The sequence below is a fragment of the Lonchura striata genome, chromosome 5, assembly GCF_046129695.1.
Source record: "Lonchura striata isolate bLonStr1 chromosome 5, bLonStr1.mat, whole genome shotgun sequence".
Lineage (NCBI taxonomy): Eukaryota > Metazoa > Chordata > Aves > Passeriformes > Estrildidae > Lonchura > Lonchura striata.
In genome coordinates this window covers 46510294-46524964 of record NC_134607.1, presented here as the reverse complement: position 1 = coordinate 46524964, position 14671 = coordinate 46510294, and positions in this window count along the sequence as shown.

Below are 14671 nucleotides of genomic sequence, written 5' to 3'. Positions count from 1 at the left end.
CTTTGCTTGCCAGGCATTGTTATGGTCATTTCACTATGATCCTTATGGCTCCTGGTGGTTTCTACACACCCTGGTTTCTGAAATGATCAGTAAGGGATCTCTACATAACCATTCACATGTAGGGATCTAGTGGGCGTCTGCCCTGCCATCCACAGACCTTTGCAGATATAATAAAGCTGAGGTACCCAGGGTGTATGAGATGGAGTGAAAAGCTATGACATCTTGAGATGAGGAAAGCTGCACCTTTTCCTGATTTTAAAACATCTATGGTTTTATACTTTTTGTTTGCTTGTTTCCTCTGTCTGCACAGGCTAAATGTGGACACTTGTCTCAGCATTTAATAAAAAGAGAGAGGGCTTTGAAGCAGGACAAATACAACAAGGGCTAACAACCCTGAGTTCCCTTGCCCCTTTGATCAAGGTGTGGAAAGTAGCCAACCATCAGTTTTACACTAACAGTGATTTACCAATCCCCATAAATATGTCAGTAGGTGTCCAGGAGCCTATATGCACATGGACTATTTATCCCTCTAAGAGTGTGAGGTGATGATCTTTGCCCCAGGTTCTTGGTCAGACATTCAGGGCATTTTTCAGCATGACAGTTGCCTGTATATCATATCTGTGATGGTGCAACAAGAAAGGTGAGATAAGCCAGGCAGAACACAAAGACATTGTCTGATTCTTCATGCTATCTGGGTTTACCTAGCGCAAGTGTTATATGATTCATAATTCATTTTTCATATGCTGAAGGGAAATCCTGAACTATGGGCAAGAAGTTAAGATGTAGGGAAAAAAAATTGAATTTTGGTTATGGGTATCTCTGGAAGGAGTAGATGTGGCTTCTAAAATATGATAGTGTGGAAATACTTCGTGTGAAGAGTATTTATGAGTACAAAACTGCAACAGGTGGCAGGTTGAACAACTGGTTCATCAAACCTATGTAAAGCAAAAAATGTACAAGTTGTTTTTTATTTTCTGTTTGCTGAATAGAACTCCAGTTCTATATTTTTTTTCAGTTGTCAGAAGGCTATTTATTCTCATTGCAATGGAATATAAATAGGCAACCAGATAAATAATTTAAAACACAGAGGCTAGAAATGTTTTGGTAAAGTGTGTGCTTACTTTCACTTTGGTGACATAATAATTCCTGCTACAAAATTTTATCTTTCTTGTATTCTAAATGCTAAACTTAGAGATTATAAAAAAATTAGCAAACCTCGGTACTAAAAACAGTACCAAGGCTCTTCTTCCCCGCTAACGCATTTAAGATGTGTTACAAATAAATTCATTATTTTTAACAGCTCAAATTGCTGTCGTAAATTGTAAAAGGAAATGAACATAGCATTTGATTGGGTAGAGAAAGGGGCTTAAACACAGAAGATTATCAAAGGTGTTGAAAGGAGGCAGCTGACAAAGTAGTGCATCCCTTACATCTTCTCCTAAGCTTCACTTGCCTTTCTCAGAGAGTTCATACGGTTGACTGAAACGGTTTGATCCCAAGCATCATCCCTCAGCCCTGCCTGGAAACAAATGCAGCACTGCTCCTTGTGCAGGTGTATTCTGCAAGACCCTGCAGGTATGTTTAGCAGGAGATGCTGAGGCAGGGGAAGTGATGTCCTGAGGCATTCACAGCTTCATAAGACCTTTCAGTTCAATCTCTACCAGATTCACCAAAATGACAGCTGTTCTCTGAGTGGTCCTAAAGTTTGGTGGCACCAGCACATGAGAGGCTCTGTGTGCCTCATGGGAAAGAGGGCTCCTAGGTATTTCTGAGTGACAGAGCACAGCTCAGGCAGTGCAGGGCTGGCTAGTGTTCAGTCACTTGGAGCAGAAGCATCTTGGAGAGAATGCCTTTCTGCAAAAGATAATGCATAGATATAAAATGCAATAATTTAGCAGACACACTCAAATATATTGAAAAAGCATCTTTACTGCAGCTGTGATCCTGAACTTCATCTTATTAACTGACTTATTTTTGTCTATTACTTTGCACAACTTTTTTCCCTTCAATATGTGCTCTCAGGATCTGAGGTGCAGTGTTTCATGGATTAGAAATCCCTGTTGTTCATGTACCCATACCCTTATTTTTTAGGTTCTTTCTGAAGCACTTTATACAGTGCTTCACCATCACTTTTGTTGCCCTTTCTCTTCTCCTGATAATATTTTTTTTTAAATTACTGCCATATATTCATGCTATAGAGGAAGGTACAGTCCTATTGAAGTTATGTTGAGGAGTGAGCCATAATGAATTCTGAAGACATAATGGGTTTCTTTGTCTATTGAAGCCTTGCACATGCCCAAAAACGATGATAATGATGCTGATTGTGGATGTCACATACTAATAGTACAAAAGCATTTAAATTGAGCCATATGTGTTGCTGAACTTTGTAGATGTAGCAGGTATGTCTCTCAGAAAACTCACAAAACACTCAGAAAAGAGGCAGAAGAGTTGCAACAATTTTTCCAGCCGTTTCCTTTGATGAAAGAAGAGCATCACTGTCTCCATGACCTTGTCTCTGCAGCTGCACAGTTTTTTGATGCTTCAGTTTTCCTAATCATTGGAATTGTTCTGTCTACTATGTATGATGCATTTAGAGTGCTGGCAAGACTTCACAGAAGCGACTAATCATTACTAATGTGGGGATGTTAAACACAAAGGAGACAAACCTGGATGGTAGCTTGAATTTGATATATTCAGTCAAATGTGATCTATCTCATTTTATCTAAATAAATAATTACAGAATAAAATTTACACTCTCAAGAAGCTGAGGACAAAACTTTAACTTGCCTTAAAATTACTAATGGCTAGAGGAATGCATATTCAGCACTTCATATGTAATTGCATTTAATTAATTTCCTTTTGGTCAAGTATGATGTTTTCTTTACAAAATACACAAAAGATGTTTCCAGGTTGTTTTTTTTTAATAGCTGTCTAAAAAGCCTTATCATGCCCTCCCTGGTGTCAGCTATTTTCACTATCCAGGTGGTAGTTAATTCTTAGGGTGAATATGATATGAAATTCCCTAGAACTGTGGTGTGTTGTCACACTTAGGAAGGCACAGCTGCTCTTAAAAGGAAATTAATAGGTTTGCATAGTTTCCATAGTTCAGATATTTTCAAGGAAGCTGCTTTTTTTCTGAAATTGTTGTTATATTGGGGGGGAAAAAAGACATTGTGGAAAAATATTGATTTTGACAAGAATTTCATCCAATTCAGGGTAGAATTTCTGATCTAGTATGTGAAAACTACTTTGTGATGAGACATATCATTTATCCTGATTTGTGAAAAGTTCTCAATATTTAGCAGAGATCCAGTAAAGTAGGGATTTTGACCTGAGGCAGTCCAAAGATTCTAATAATAAGCGAATTACACCTGTATTGTGTTATCAAAAGCTGTCTTCCCAGAATGAAATTTCATTATGTTGGGAAGCCAGCAAAAAACCAGAAATCCTTCACTTTTCTTCATTAAATGGGAATCTTACTTTCTTGCACTGTCTAGATTTGAGCACAGAATATCTTTTCAGAAGCCTTTAGTGCAGGAACATAATGCTGAGTTGTCTTTACACACAAGCTTAATATTTTAATTAATAAAAAAAAAATAGCATTCAACATTTAAAAGAAGACATTCCATGTTCATTTATGTGCAATTACTGTTCATTCATCAATCACTAGCAAATCCAGAGAACACAAGTTAGATTTTAAAATGGGAACCTGTTCCTAAAAGCAAAGAACCACACTTCTGGAAGGACAAAATTTTCCAAACTTTGAAAATCAGCTTCTCTAAGGCATCCTAAGCCATCTCTAAAGCATAAGGCACAAAATCTAGGTATCCAAGATCATAAGTCTTGGTCAAGTCATTCACAGTCTGATCAGAGCTTAGGTACCCTAAGCAACACTATATGTGACAGCAGATATGGGTGTACAACATTGACACAACAGAACAAATTACATTAAATATTTGTGTTGTAGTCAAAACAATTAGAAAACCAAAACACAAAGACAAATTTTAAATTTTATTAGGCTTTTGTTGTCAGGATAAAATATATTAAAAATAAATATTATAGACATAAAAATTTTAGAAAAATAAATTACCATGCAGTAGAAGTCTCAGAGGTAGGGGGCAGAAATTATTATTAAGACACTGCAGGAGGTGTGTTGATATTGGTTATGGAATTAGGGAGAAATCTCCTTCTACTCTGCATTACTTTGGAAATTTCTGAGCGATTTATACCCCAACTGCTTTATTTACATGGCATGTTTCTGGACAGATCAAAGCCAGACTGATCTTAAAACTAAACAGTCTGCAGGTTGGGAAGCAACAAATTATACTACGTCAGGGATTTGTAGCAGCTCTCATACTGATGGATTACAAAACCATCCTCCAGATTATGTGTGCATAAATCATTTCAGCCAGCCTTTCCTTTCAGATTCACACTGTGACAGAAAGCAAGGTCAGAGTGACGCAGGCAGCATTCAACAGCACAGATTAGTCTGGAGGATGAGTTCGTTCTCATAACTGTGAAGTGTGACATGGGACTGTTAATTAATGTGTGTGATTAAGCCATCAGCAATGGCTCTGCATATGCTCCAGTAGGAATTAAAGGAATGAGAAAATTCTCCATAGCACAATGAATGAACATGCTGCACTGTTTTTGTTTTCCTACCTACAGTGCTGCAAGAAAGTTGGCTCTGCTACAGAGGGTTGTGCTCCTGAAAACATTTCAAAGTCAGGGACAGTTGTTTCTTTACAAGCTTGTGCTGTTGAAATAAATGTGGGACAGAGAGTATTATAAGCCTGCAAGTCTAAATTAGGTTGCTACATCTTATGGTTATCAGCCACTCTCAAGAAAGGAGGTATGAGTCAGAAATAGAAGTTTCACTAAAAGCAACCTTCTCAAAAGAAAATTAGAAGAATGCAGCAAGATGAACGACCAATCATTTTCACTACATAAGAGGATAAGCATTTTTCAATTTAGTGAAAATGAAAGAGTGAGAGAACAGTTTTCTGAAATCTTGTTTTCTGACAGGTGTCTTCATGCATTCATAAATGTGAGATTGATAACCCAAGCTCATCAATTACATATAAAGGACAAATTATATAGGGCTTGTGACTTTTTAATCATATTCAGTTGACTCATCCTTGCGATGGACTTGTTCCTCACAGTCCAGTAGTTATTAACCTGCAAGAAACTAAAATCCACTAGACAAAGACACATATTAGAAAAACTCTTATAAAATCAGTACATTTGTACCCTTTTTCTTCCAAGTATTTTTAAACTACTAATTTCTGTGTTAAAAAAGAAAAATAAAAACCAATTACAAAGATGTGAGACCATAAAACCGTGAGACACAATCCTCAATTGTCCAATTCTGTCTTATCCTGCACTTTGCATTTCCTCCTTCTCAGAAGCCAGCTTTGTCGGTTTTCAGCACAAACTCTTTTGGGTGCCCTCTCAGGTACAGAATAGACAATTGAGTGCATGTAGGATTTAGACTATCAGGGAGATGGCTTTCATCTACATTAAGGTATCTGGGATGTAAATCTCTGCCTGTTTGCATTAAGAGTGGAATCATAGAGAAAAACTTCAGGTGCTGATGGCCTGCCACCTACTATCATTCCCAGTATGATTTATTGGTATTGTGGATTAATGCTAGTCTGGTCATGTGGTCTAAATTCTCATTTACAGATGGAGTGTACCATGTGAAATCTTGATTATTTTTTTCCTGTTTATTTTTTTTCTGAAAACATTTAAGTTAGTGCACTCCAAATATTTCCCAGCACAATACATAGAGGCCTGGGAATAGTTACTTCAGAAGTGTACTTCTACTTGCCACTAAAGGCACAGTATGGATAAACTTTAGACAATGTATAGAGTGATGTACGTGTATGAAGTCGAGTAAAAGAAAACAGTTGAGCAAAGTCACTGAAGCTAGGGACAGAAAATATTGTACTGAGGATCATCTTACACCTCATAAGAATTCCAATATCTTAGTTTGATGTTAAGAAAGAAATTTACCACCATTTAGAATTAGAGTGCATTATAACTTCCTCTAAGTAGAGGTACATTCTCAAATGCGTAGTAAACGTTTCCTTAACCTTATACAGTAGGTTATAAATATATTATTACACAATATTTAAATATTTTATTATTTAAAATAAGTAGGGGTGGATTTTTTTTGGAAATTAAAGGCCTGTATACATTCATGTATGACAAGTACAGTTAAAACAGAAAGCAAGAAGAAACTCAATAATATGAGCAAGAAACTACTGGGTGGAGAAGGCAAGTTGCTCTCTTACTTGACTAGCTCATGCTAAGGCTCGAAGGGCCTTAACAGGTTGGCTTAGACCTGACACCCCTTTATTATGAAGTGTAAGTTTCCTTTCTTGCTCATTTGTGGTTTCTACTAATTTTTAAGCTGTAGAAATGGTAGAGGAACATGTTCCACCCTCCAACATCATAAGATGTAAATTCTAAATCAGAATTCTGCACCTTAATTCACTGCTTACAGATCTGAAAGCTCTTTTGCCTGGGGGTTGTGCTGCTGTTGCTGTCCTCCTGTGAGGCACTTGAGAGCATTTCTGTTCTCCCAGCACTTCCTTAAATACCCTACTGCAAATATCCTACTGTACTTCCTTAAATATCCATCTGCAAATTTCCTCTCCTGCTCTGACTTTATTAGCCATTAGGTTTTCAAATCAGGTTGTGATATTCATGTTGCAAGAAAAGCTCATCACAGAAAAGAATCTGCTCCCACTGGTCTTTGCAGCAGCTTCCCAGCTGAAAGTGTTTCTTTGGGAGAACTACAAGACACTTGTACATCTTTTAAGAGCATGTCATGAGAAAATCCAGGCATCTTTTCAAAGTGCATGAAGTGCTTATTACTTCTTTGCTTATTTCACCAGGGGCCCACTTTGCACTTTGGAATTTTTAGATGGCATTTTCTACCTCATTGCCAAAAAACACTTTTTATTCTTCATCTCATTTCATGCACAATGAACAGACAGACCTTGGTGAAATGAACATTGCTACTGACTTTACATATAGCGTAGACGTTTGAATACACACGGCTAGCTTTAGCCCTTCTCAAGTGCCTGATTTTGAAAAAAAGGAAAGTGGCAACATTTTTTCAACCAGCTACTTTTGCATTTCACATATTTCAGAAATGATGGGAGACAGAGTACATTCTGTTCTGTGCTACCAGCAGTTGGAAAAATTAAAATTGCTGTTGTGTCAGAACCAAACAGAAACTTGAAATAATTTGTTAGCTTTAGTCAATACAGTGAGAATTTCCATGTCTATATACAAGTTTATGAAGCCTGTGGGCTGAAGGAGACTTGGAAGAATTGTGTTCTAATCCTGTCAGCTCCTCTTGTTAACCATGGAAACATGGCTTTCATCCTTCTTCTTCCCACTTGGTGTCTGTTTTGTCAGAATGCAGCTTTAGCTGTCTTACAGCAAAGGCATATTTGAGCTGGCTCAGAAACTTCTAGTGCTCTAGTGCTATAGCAAAACAAAGAAATGTAAAAGTGTCAGGCTTTATTTCACTTGCAAAGTGAAAACTTGGCTTTCATATTTTCTTTCTTTTTATCTGCATAAATTGGCCACTATATTCAAGTAAAATCATGAAAGGGAAGTGAAGTCAGGGATATAATCTTAGTATTTGACAATAGATTAGTGTAGAAAATGATTTGCAAATGGCACCTCAACTTCATTTAACAGTGAATATATTTTAGAGAAAATCCTAATGATAGTTCAGGGTTATTTTATCCCCTAGCTTGTCCTAAGTCATTATTCTGCTATCTTTAAAATCATAGACTCATAGAATATCCAGAGTTGGAAGGGACCAATAAAGAATCATTAAGGCCAACTCCACGCCCTGCACAGGACACCCCAGGAATGACACCATGTGCCTGAGAGCATTGTCCAAACACTGCTTGAACTCTGTGAGGTTTGGTGCTGTGACCACTGCCCTAGGGACCCTGTTCACCCTCTGGGGGAAGAACCTTTTTCCTGATATCCAACCTAAATCTCCCCTGGCACAACCTCATACCATTTCCTCTTTGCTTTTTAACAATGAAGTCATAAGGTTAATTGTAGATTAAGCTGTTTCTGAGGACTGTTTAATTTTGTTCCTAGTCATAAATATAATCACAAGCAAAAACAGTACATTTCACATTTTCTTTCTTCCTGTTATAAACTTGGTTTCAATCTTTACCTCTTCTGGCTCTCTGGATTAGCTATCAATTAAATTCATGATAAGTAGAAAATAAGCAAAGAAAAGCATCATTGAAACAAAATGGATGAAACTGAGAAAAGGTGTCTGGTCACAGTGAGGTAACTAAGCAACAGTGAAACATTTTAGAGGTGATGATTTCAAGAAAACAGGGAAGATCTGAGCCCAGATTGATCCTTTTACGTTGCAAATGCCTATCCAAGGGGCATGGGTTATCTTCCCAGTTTCTCTAAAGTCCCTTTACAGTCAGTCAGTGCAAGGAGACCACCAAGATGCCCAGTAATGGTGTTAGTGCCCTGAGATATGAATAGCTTCTCTGGGTCACCCAACACACATCACCGTGTTCTCAATATTTACAGAGGCTGCTTGTTCTCCAGAGTGTGATCAGTTGGAGACAGTGAAAAAGACCTGCAAAACCATCAAAAATAAATCTTACAACCCCCTAAGTAATTCAATACTTGCCAATTCTGGTATTTCAAAGACCCATGGAAATTGCAAAGAAATTTCAGAACAGGAATTGAGTTGTTTTGTTTTGGCAATTCAATCTGCCAATATTCATGAGCATAGAATTTGTCCTTCTCTTCTCTAAAAAAACATTTTAAAAGAGGGAAAAGAGACTATAGAATATATTTAATGACCTTGTGCTAACAGAAGTATTGACATTTATTAGTCACTAAACAATAATTGATGCTCTTCCTCTTCCCTTTTTACTAGTTTCTATTTTATATGAGCATGCTTCTGTTTTATTGTAAAAAGTTTTCTATGATTTCTGACAGAGCTGTTTAGTGTGAATTTAATTAAAATTAGTGTGTTGATAGCATAGGAGGATAAAGTTTAGATAAAATTAAGTCATAAATAATGGAAATTAAAGGTCAAAAAGGAAAAAGGAAGCTTTTTTTTTCTTCTTTTTTTTTCTGATAAAAATTAATTCTGGATAAACCTTCCACAGAAATAGCCTATATTTTAAAATTAGACAAAATATTCCAAATCTTTGCAGACTAAACTCACCTGTAAACATGTTTTAAAATCTTCAGTCTGACTTCCCTCCTCACTCTTCCTTAACCATAATACCATTAATCATGAGTAAGGACTGTATATTTAGTTCTATTAGTAATTATTCAAGAAACAGGTGTTCCAAAATCACCCAAATATTACACAGGACTGGTTTTTTCACCCTCATTGTGAAAAAATAGTAAATAAATGAACAATACAAATAACATTTCTAACACTCCACAGCTGTGGACCTGAGGCTTGCTTACTATGGCTGCTTTTCTGGAAAGAACTCAGAAAAGTTAGTCAGGGAGTTTTTCAGGTCTGTAAGTATCAGAAGAAGAGCTGTATGGATCCTTTGTAGTAGTACTGCATGCTTTCCCTGGACATGGAGGACCAAAGCCAAGTATTGAGCAAGGCTCAGGCTGTCTGTCAGAGCCACAGACCAAAAGCCACCCAGCTTGAGCACTCTGTGTTAAATAAAGGAAGATCCTAGTGCTGAAGAATTAACTAGTTTCAATGATGCAGCTGCCCTGCGGTAGCTGTGACATTGTATGTCTTCTTCATTTTATACTTCAGGTAAACACAACAGATGCAGTCTGAAAGGATGCCAGTAATTGATTTGAAGTGCTATTGGGTAAACTACCAATTTTTAACTATTTTGTGGGCATTACATTATGAATCAATGCTACTTTGAATGTCTTTAATGTACCAACAAAAATATAGAAGCCATGTGTAGGTAGCTGAACTGCCTTCTGATTTAGACAATAACTAGTTACTACTTTAGTCCCAAATCAGAAATGCTGAGATCTGGTGGCTTTTCAGCTCTGTAAATTCTTGAATAGTGCCTGCAATACAATGCTGAAGGGTGTAAATCCTCCCCTGTGGGACACTACAGCTTTGTGTATCTTTAGTTCCTGGAAAAGAGACTGGGGGCAACACACTGTGCAAAGGGAAGGCCAAACGCTCCAGAGAGAGTTGTCATGTAGAGCAAAGGGGAAATGGTTGTGACATTAAGTTTCAGAATAGACTAGCAGACACCTGAAGGACAATAGGACAGATGACATGCCATACTGCAGAGCACATGTGAGGGTGAGGTGCACAGGCTGCTCGGTGTTATGACTTTCCTCCTCAGCTCTTTCCTCTGTAGCATGGATTCAAAGGACTCATATTTTCTCTGATCATGGTATCCTGTAGCAACCAGCAGTTGTAGATACAATCCCCCCTGGTGTGCCAAAAATGTGGAAGATAAAAATTTAGTAAGGAAGAACAAAATAAGTTTGTACATCACAGAAGGGTTTATTTACCAATCCAAACAGACACATATCATAATGAAAAACTACACTAAAAAGATAAAAATAGCACAAGTATTTAAAAAGTAGTTAGAAGTAAAAGTTGAGGTATCAAAACTCAGTTCTTTCCAGGAGTGCTTCAGAGTATCTTATTTTCACAGTGTTAGAAGTTAGGAAGAATCTTTCTTGGCAATCTATATGAGCACATTCTGCTGTTTAGGCTTCTTGTATCTCTTTGGTGTGATTATTGATCTTTGTCAGGCATAGACTTAAAAATGCAGTTACTTGTGCTTAATATATCACTGTACAGAAGTATTTGATTTCAAGGATCATGTAGTTTCTTAAATAAAGGAACAGATACTAGGTAATAGAGTGACCCTATTATTAATGATCAGGACTGAGGAAGTCTGGTTTTAAATGTAGTACACTAAAATCAAGTAAGAAAGAAAAAATATTTTGTTTTCTTCCTCTCAATTGTCAGAAGGTATTTTTGTATTAGAGGAAGTACATTTTGACCAAAGGATCAGTCTGCTTCATTAGCTGTCCAAGTATTGGAACAGAACAAATAATTTCATTGCTATGGGTTACTCTGACTAAAAATGATATGCAATGCTCACTAAGAAATTTGTATCTGTCTTTATTGAATGAACTGACAAAAGCACAACATGCTGTCAGGTTGAGTGGCTTGTCATCACCCAAAAATTCTGCCACAGCCCTGTGGATAAAAAAGTGACAAGATACAGTCAGATGAGTTCTGTCTCTACTCCTGATTAAGGAAGGATTAACCAAAGGAATTGAGTGAGCATTTATTTAATCTCAGCTTCAGTATCAGGGAAATGGATTTGTGTACTTTCTCTTCCTTTGGTCAGTTTTAGCTATGAAAAGTAAAGAAGGAAGGGATCCCTCATCATTAGTCATACAACTGTAATTTGGCCAGTTAAAGGAACATATATACAACAGCCTGTCATATAATTAGGCTCTTCTGTGATTAGGAAGGAGACAATGGAGAGAACAATGAAAGTCTTATGTATCTCTCTGAAAGAAGAGAAGAACCTTGAATTCAGCTTCCATTCAGGATTAATTAAGCACATTTTGATCCGTTGAAAGGTTTTTTGTGAAGCTGTCAGGCATCTCTGTGACTTCAGATAAAATGTCTGTCAAATGTTGGTGTTAAAATACCTGAAGAGAAAGTAATGAGCAGCACAGCCAGCTGCTCCCTGGGAGTCACCTGTTGTGGTGGTTATTTTAGGATCATCTCACTCACAGGCTATGTCTGCACAGCTGAGCTGGGTATATCACAGTGCCTTTTCCAGCACAATTAGACTGACCATTGTGTTGGCATAAAAGCTCAGCTGGGTGCAGTGATACAGCTGGAGTAAAAACCAACTGACTGGAGGCATAAAATTAAGTCCTATAAAGAAGTGTGGATAAAGAGTGTTAGCAGAAAGCAAAGAGGGTTTTCATTCAGTTCCTGACTGAATCACTTAACTTCAACTGAAAGTGGTGTAAAAAACCAGCAGAAAATAGTTGAATAGCCTGAACAATTAACAAAATTTGCAAGGTACTGTCTAAAATCATTGGCTTGCTGTGCATTTGTGTAGCCAGAACCTAATCTGACTTATTTTCACGCTCTCAGCTTTCTAATTAGACTACTACATCCCTAGTAAATGGGGTGGAGAAGAGAGAAAGAAGAAATGAGGAATGTGATCAAGAGAATACTGCTTTTAGAATTGTTCCAAATCCCTCTTATGCAATTGTGCTGGGTTGTGTTAATTCCCACATATTGGTATACAGAAGCAAAAAACCTAGCCAAAGCAGATGCATTTCAGTGCTTGTGCTCAAAGCACCTATTCTCTTTGGCTTCCCATGTACACACTCTTCTAAGTGAAGGTTTCTTGATTGGATCAAATAGAAATTAGTATCAGAGGCACAGCCAAACCCTCTTTTAAAATAGCTTGTGGAGTAATCTTACTGAGTCTGCTGTGAGATAAATACAGGGTGGATATAGGGTTTGGGTATCCTAGAGGTCTTTTTCATCTGGCCAATGTTTGGGACCTTTGAGCACTTCCAGACACTTTGTGTGTTCTCCAGTCAAGTTCTGTCTGTGGCTGAAGAAGACTCCAAATCATAATATTTTCCTTCCTTCTTCTCAATTCAGGGAAATTGGGCACATAAGCTTGAAAGAAATCATGGTACCTTTCTTACCTGGATTACCAGGAATTTCAATGTTTTGTATATGCATGGGGGATGAAGGACCCTCTCAGTTTATGCCAGTCTCATCCTCATGCTGCTGCTGCTTTTTTCCCCCATGGTCTGTGACTCAGTCCTTTCTGTCATTCTGGACGATCTTTTGCAACAGTAAATTGCAACATCTCTCTGTGTGCCGCGGCTTAGAAACATTTCTTTTCTTCAAAGCCCTTTCCCTCCTAGAGACCATTGTTCCTGTTGTTCCTCTTTCTATACTTTAAAGACCTTGGATCTCCTAGTTAGTTTGCTGAATAACCACAATCTCGATTGTATAGATTGTCTTCCTAAAGGTTAAAGAGGATAGAGAAAGAAACATTTCATTAGCAGCTAAATTGCTAGTTATAGAAGCAGCTAAACAAAATGGAGATCAAAAAAAAAAAAAAAAAAAAGACACCTAGTAAGGGGAAAAGATGTTGATATAATTCATGTACAAAAGTATAAATTTTAAGGGTGTGAAATGAAATCGTATAACGAAACTATATGATTTTTCTCCATATGAAATCAAACTTGGCCCTGAAAAGGAAAAATTAAGGTAGACTAAAATCATTTGCAATGTAAGCTTGGAAATACTGTGCAGCAAGGGAAGTAGAGAAATATCAGCTAAGTTTTGACAGTGTTTAATTTAATATTCACTTCTACTGGAATCTGCTGCATTTCTTCTTCATTCTGCTAAAGGCAGGATCTTGCTGTGAGGTAAAATACAGCAGGTTCTTCTTGCAAATTGAGATCATAAATCAATTATATAAGTAAATATTTTATGAAAGTATGTTTCTGCCAACAAAATTCCATCTGGAATGAGCCTCTGGGGAGGAATAAAGCAACCTGATTAAGTTATTTTTCCCTTCTGCACTGTGTTGGACTCCTGGGGGTATCTTCTCCTAAGGAGGCTTTTGTTTTCTCTATTTATTTCTTTATAAGTTATATGTTGAGCATCAGCAACTGATGTCCCTGCTTGTCTTGCCACCCAGACCACTCTTTCTTTCCTACTATATCTTATTCAGTTAGCAGTTGTTACCTGGACTGCTACTAGGGTGGCCAATCAACTTCTTTTACAAAAGTAACATACCTGTGCTCAGAGCCTTTCGTGCCTGTATTTTTCCTTGACATTCTTTCTCAGTCACCTCTCAGAACATCTGACATTGGTGAGGTGATTCTTCAAGCCTTCATGGAACCTTGACAAAAATAGCTCATATGTAACCAGATTCTTAAGTTATTTTAGGATAAGGAAGCTTCAGTATCAAAAGGTTTTTCAAATATTTGATATAAAAATATTAATATTTTGGAAATAATAATAATATTAATATAGTGGAAATCATATTAATATTGTGAAAAGTCAGGGAGTTCCTGTGCCCACCTATAGAGAACATCAGGTGAAGAAGTAGCAGGAAGAAGCAGTTATAATTCACTGAAGATCTCAAATTTCCAAACAGCATTTGCTTCAAGATTTTGATATAATAATTCAGATCATTTTACCATGAGGGAATGAGGATTCTTCAAGAGGATTAATATTCATATTTAGGGCTCTTCTCATATCCAAATTTCATGCAATAGCACATCAGTTGGAGACCAAAAGGAGAGTTGGAGTTGGAGAGCTATTGTTCAACAAGACTGATTTTATAACTGAATTTACTGTCCTTTGTTGGGGAGGAGAAGTGGAAAGTACTTCTGTCAAACACTATAATTTTTAATTAATTTTGTAGGTGTCTTTTCATTATTGGATGAAACAATCTAAACAAGCATGTTAACAATCACCTGCCATATGAAGTTAAGTCATATGAAGATCAAACACAGTCAAGTTTAATCTAAAATACATGGGAATTTTGTTTTAAATGAAATATTACCTACTGAAGACATCTTAAAATTTCTTATAAATGACAAAAAAAAAAAAAAGTATCTCTATTCCTCTTCT